The following is a 6,000-nucleotide window of genomic DNA, read 5'->3' as shown; positions in this document are numbered from 1 at the left end:
GTTTTTAGCCTCTGGTGCTACAACACAGAGAACACATCTGTCATATTGACGGACATGTTGTTTATTTTTTCTTTTTTTCTCTCTTCAAATATCTCCAGCAGAGCAGGAGAGTAGCACATTTATAAAAGGTTTCTGGTCTATAATAAAATCTACTCCTATTTCTAAAATCATCGTTTCTATTAGTAATAATAATCTTGCACTCATCAAAGTCTGATGGCCCAGAAACACAAGCATTCAGGATCTGATTAGTCAAACGTATATGGAAGAGAACATGAAGGATAATGGTTAAATGATTATTATTATTATTTGAATATTGTTCGTCTCTGGCTCCCACATCTATCAGTGTTGGTCCTAACTGTGAGTGTTTGTTTTATCTCGTGAGCTCTGTGTGTGCAGAGCAGCAGCACTTAAAACCATTTCTCTGCCTCAGCTGAGCTGTCCACTGGTTTTGCTCTGGATGATGTGACACGCTTATATTTAGGAGGCAAAAACACACGCATACACATTTAAACTCGCATACATGGAGTGTATTGCAGTGATTGCAGCTACGCAAGGCCGTGGGAGAAATGTGCAGATTTTAAGGTTAAAGAGAAGTTACCTGTTGCGGGAAAAGTGCAAATGTCATATTTCAGTGTCTGCCTGTCTCTCTGCCCATCTGTAGATGTGGTGAGAGTCCCGCATACAGCTGTGCACTGAGACAGCGGTGCAGGGAGACAGCTGTGCACTGAGACAGCTGTGCACTGAGACAGCGGTGCACTGAGACATCGGTGCAGGGAGACAGCTGTGTACTGAGACAGCTGTGCACTGAGACAGCTGTGCAGTGAGACAGCTGTGCAGTGAGACAGCTGTGCAGTGAGACAGCTGTGCAGTGAGACAGCGGTGCAGTGAGACAGCGGTGCAGTGAGACAGTGGTGCAGGGAGACAGTGGTGCAGGGAGACCGGTGCAGGGAGAGGCAGTGTTTATGGTCAGTGAGGCTCGTGTCCACCACCAACATTAAACCCTCTCAGGGATTCCATCACTCAGGAAAATGCTGCCACGAAAAGAACAACATGCAACCTTATCCCCGCTCCCTCTGCCTGCAAATACTGCAGCATAAGACACACACACGCGCACACACACACACAGCGGTGGCGTCGGGTGTCGTGCAGACAGGAAGCGAAGGACAGAGGTATTGAAGAAGCGGGGGAAGGCGACCCCTCCGTCGATACTCGGCCCCCGATGAGAACAACCGGAGCAGACAGCGGCCCCGTCTCAACACTATCAGTCAGATTCCTCCTCATGTATTAAGTCTCCTCCGCTCACTTCATCAGCACTCCAGTATTTACACATTCAGAAGTCGGTCTGCTCCTTCAGTATTTCCATTGATCGGACAGATTTAATGATGCTGAGATAATGACGAGTGATGCGTTAGTATATGAAAAGTCAAAGTGTTAAATTTGAGGATTGTTTTGGGTGCCACAACAAATCCAGTGAGTACATTTTGATAGTTTGTCCATGTCGCTCACCGCTAATATCCAATGATAGTTGAATGTTTAAACAACGGATGCAGAGCAAGTGGAATATTCAAAATAATCTTTATTTAAAAGATAAAGCCATCTTAACAAAAACTATAACATTCTCCAGTATTACTCAAATCCAGTAAAAATGGTGTTTGAACTATTTAATTATTTTCAGTTCCAAATCTATTTCCAATGAAAATAATACATTTGATGTTTGAGTTGTTAAATCAGCCATTGACTTAGTTTCTTGTGCGACGGGCTGACGGACCCGTCTGCTCTGCTGGTTCGTAAACAAACTGGACTGAGTCTCATTATTCTCATTCAGCCTCAGCCGTCGATCCCACACACAGACAGTTAGAGCAGTGAGCTCATGTGTCTCAGTGTGGCTCTGTGTACGCTATGTATGTGGACATCCAACGCCTCCAATGCAGTTCCACTTTCAGTTTAAATGAAGCATAACCTTCATAGAAGTTAGTCCACACACACACACACACACGTGTCCCTTTTCATATGTGCAGACTGTACATGCCTGCAATCTGCTGCATCAGCTCATGTCTAACGGCTTAGCAGCCGTTTAAATGCACACACTATACCATCCACACACACACACTATACCATCCACACACACACACTACACCACCCACACACACACGCACGTACGGCGGTATAGACTCCATGCATTTATACTGTGTGTGTGTGTGTGTGTGTATGTTAGTTAAGAGAACATGGGACCAGAGTTGTGTGTGTGTGTGTGTGTGTGTGTGTGTGTGTGTGTGTGTGTGTGTGTGTGTGTATGAATCTATCTTTTCCGAGCCCGCAGACTGTGGAGGGAACATGGTGCAGACGCGTCTTTTCTAAGAATCACAAACGTGTTTACAGTGAAAATAAAAGGTGTTCATGTTCACAAACTGCTTTGGTCTCCTCCTGAGAAACATGTCTGCTTATTTAGCTGCTAGATGTTCCTCTTTCTATACCAGCCAGTAATGACTCACAGGGGCCCATTCTCCACCTCCTCTTGCCAACATTTGGCCCTCAGAGACCAAACGGTACCAGACAACAATACTACGTTCATGTCATAGTGTCTTTAAACTGATCCCGTCTTCAATTCACCTGACGCTCTACTGCATTTGATTCTACTTTTAAATCTACTCTATTTTAATTGACACAGTGATGACAACCAGCTGCTGTATGTTTGTGTACATAAAGGTTGGGTTGTGTGTCCGTGTGTGTATGTGCTGTTTAAGCACTCTTTGTTGCACTGTTGCTGAAACATAAGCTGATGGTGTGTGTGTGTGTGTGTGTGTGTGTGTGTGTCACACGCTGTTCCTCTCATATCAAATTGTGCATTGGGCAACTGGATCAGCTTTCAGTCTTACAAAGCAAAGACATCAGCTTTTTGTCTCACCGGACCAAACGCACACACACACACAGCAGTTTAGGCATCTGTGTGTCTGTCCAATAGTCTGTCTGATTCCTTTTTTCTCCTTCACTCCAACGATCACAGACAGCCCACTCCTTTGTGTCACTTAGACCCATGTCTTCCCCTTTCTCACACACACACACCCCTACCTCAGCGCTCTCTCGCTCTCTCTCTCTCTCCCTCTCTCTCTCTCTCTCCCTCTCTCTCTCCCTCTCTCCCTCCCATCACTCGTTCCCCTGACCCCCTCTTGTCGCCTCTTCTCCTCTCAGCTGATGGATGGACAGACTGTCTTTCGTCTCCACTGCCTCCTTGTTTGTGTGTATTTTTTGCTTTGTTTTAGAGTCTCTGTAGTCCATTTGCACTCTGTTTGACGGATGTGGACGCAGTATAAATACAGGTTACATATACAGACAATCAACATATTCATTTTGACAGTGATTATTCTCACAAACTCCAAACCATAAAATCTTGCTACAGATCTGTTAAAGCTGATAGAAGGATATTTTCCTGCTGTCTTCAGTGCAGGGAAATAACGCATGTGAGGGAAACGTGGATGTAATTAATACTTACAATATTATTCCATTGAAAGTCAGTATATATGATAGTATTTAATTATTTCCCAGCACTCTAGTGTGTGTGTGTGTGTGTGTGTGTGTCCAGCTGTTTTTCGGCCCAGAGCAGCACTGAGAAACCAGGTCAACGCAGTGTTTGTGTGCATACCCATTAGTTTGTTTGTTTCTCATCCAGAGACAGTTGAATGTGTGTGTGTGTGTGGTCCCCGGGCCCTCAGTGTTCCTGTGTCAGAACACAGCTGGTGAAGCAGTCCGTCCCAGGGGGCCTTGAGTACAGCCAACACACACTCACAGTAACCGTGTGTGTGTGCGTGTGATCAGCTCCTCTTACTCCCCATACAGCCACCACATCTGTTTTTTCTCCCAGTTTGTCTCGATCACCTAAACGCGCTGATGATGTCTGTGATCTGCTCCCATGGGATCCGCCTTTAAAGGGACAATCCACCGCAAAGCACTCCGCCTGCCATCAACAGTCGTGTATTTTCTGATCTATAAAATCTTCTAGTGTCCAATCAACAGTTAAAAACAATATATGTGAAAGTTTAAAAGACTGCTTTTCTGCCCGATTTCAGAAATCTTTGCAACAGTGATGATTTCCGTGTTTCTCTGTCCTCTGACTAGGCTCGGCTGAAACGGGCAAAGACTTGAATTAAAAGTTCTTTCAAGCTTCAACACAATTCACATTCTTTCCCCTGAAAAATGCAGAAAGACAAACACAATTGAAACATCATTCCGCCACCATATCTTTAAAAACACCAGATTATTCCATTGCTAGCTCACTAGCGTTACCTCAGACTAAGACCGAGTAGTTGAAGAGTGAACAGAGATCTGTGTGCGAGTCTTTCGTCGTCCATCCCTCTCATAGATGTGATGGTGTAGCTAGAGCCTCACGATAGTCCTGTGACTGTGTTCGACCCTTAATGTAGACGTCATATGCATAGATGGGAGTCAACTCCCAGGATACGAAAGTTGATAACACTTTTATTCCTAAATTTAGGACCAAGTATTCACAAATATAGGAATATTTGGCCCGTTAGGACTGAACTCGTACTCTGAAATGCTTGAAAAATGCCTGAACATACCAGCGCTTAGCTCTCCTAATGGGAGTTTTGTCTTAACAGATGATGTTACATTGATTGCCATCAGAGGACGGGGTCAGGGCACGGGGGGCATGAAGGCGGGGTGGGTGTAGCGCTGAGTTTGGTTTAACGTATCACGGCCAGCTGCCTCTCAAATCCCACGTGGAGATACGAGGATCCATTTGACTTCGGTCTGGTTTCATATCGACAGAAGCTGCTTGTCACATGTTGGGACGACAAGCTGTCTGTGTGGGCCACGCTCACCAGGGAGTGTGTATGTGTGTTAACCATATGAAGACACGCTTGTTTTTATGAACGCTTCATCATATATGTGTGTGTGTGTTTGAGAGAGAGGGCTTTGAAAGGCTCTTAGAAAGGGAGGGGGAGGGAGGGGGAGGGAGGGAGAGAGAGATCCCCCCCCCCCCCCCCCCCCCCCCCCCCCCCCTCAGGTCCAGTCTCATGTTTCTCCCTCAGTGGTCAGCAGTGTCAGCGCTGGGCAGTGTTCCCAACCTCCTCTCTCCTTCTCTCACTAGTTCCTCCTCTTCCATCGTTCCATTCTTCTCTCACTTGTTTATCTGTTCCTTCTCTCCTCCCTCGCCCTCCTGTCCTGTCTCCTCGTCCTCTTCCTCTCCCATCGTTCCATTCTTCTCTCGCTGGTTCATCTGTTCCTTCTCTCCTCTCTCGCCCTCCTGTCCTGTCTCCTCGTCCTCTTCCTCTCCCATCGTTCCATTCTTCTCTCACTTGTTCATCTGTTCCTTCTCTCCTCCCTCGCCCTCCTGTCCTGTCTCCTCGTCCTCTTCCTCTCCCATCATTCCATTCTTCTCTCACTTGTTCATCTGTTCCTTCTCTCCTTCCCTCGCCCTCCTGTCCTGTCTCCTCGTCCTCTTCCTCTCCCATCATTCCATTCTTCTCTCACTTGTTCATCTGTTCCTTCTCTCCTCTCTCGCCCTCCTGTCCTGTCTCCTCGTCCTCTTCCTCTCCCATCGTTCCATTCTTCTCTCACTTGTTCATCTGTTCCTTCTCTCCTCCCTCGCCCTCCTGTCCTGTCTCCTCGTCCTCTTCCTCTCCCATCGTTCCGTTCTTCTCTCACTTGTTCATCTGTTCCTTCTCTCCTCCCTCGCCCTCCTGTCCTGTCTCCTCGTCCTCTTCCTCTCCCATCGTTCCATTCTTCTCTCACTTGTTCATCTGTTCCTTCTCTCCTCCCTCGCCCTCCTGTCCTGTCTCCTCGTCCTCTTCCTCTCCCATCGTTCCATTCTTCTCTCACTTGTTCATCTGTTCCTTCTCTCCTCCCTCGCCCACCTGTCCTGTCTCCTCGTCCTCTTCCTCTCCCATCGTTCCATTCTTCTCTCGCTGGTTCAACTGTTCCTCCTCTTCACTCTCTCATTCCTCCCTGGAGAGCCTCCTCGCCGCAGCAGTTGAGGCGTTCGAT

General features: G+C 46.9%; 1 protein-coding gene across 2 annotated transcripts in view; it reads left to right on the top strand.

The window, feature by feature from the left end:
• The window catches only part of slc30a6 (solute carrier family 30 member 6), a gene marked incomplete at its 5' end in the record, with an annotated part of 35,284 nt that overhangs the window by 6,617 nt on the left and 22,667 nt on the right, over window positions 1-6,000 (top strand). The gene's annotated exons all lie outside the window — the stretch shown is intronic.

Source organism: Melanostigma gelatinosum, assembly GCF_949748355.1.
Source record: "Melanostigma gelatinosum genome assembly, chromosome: 12".
Taxonomy (NCBI): Eukaryota; Metazoa; Chordata; class Actinopteri; order Perciformes; family Zoarcidae; genus Melanostigma; species Melanostigma gelatinosum.
The sequence above is the reverse complement of the archived record's forward strand: the minus strand, read 5'-3'. Positions and strand labels throughout refer to the sequence as shown.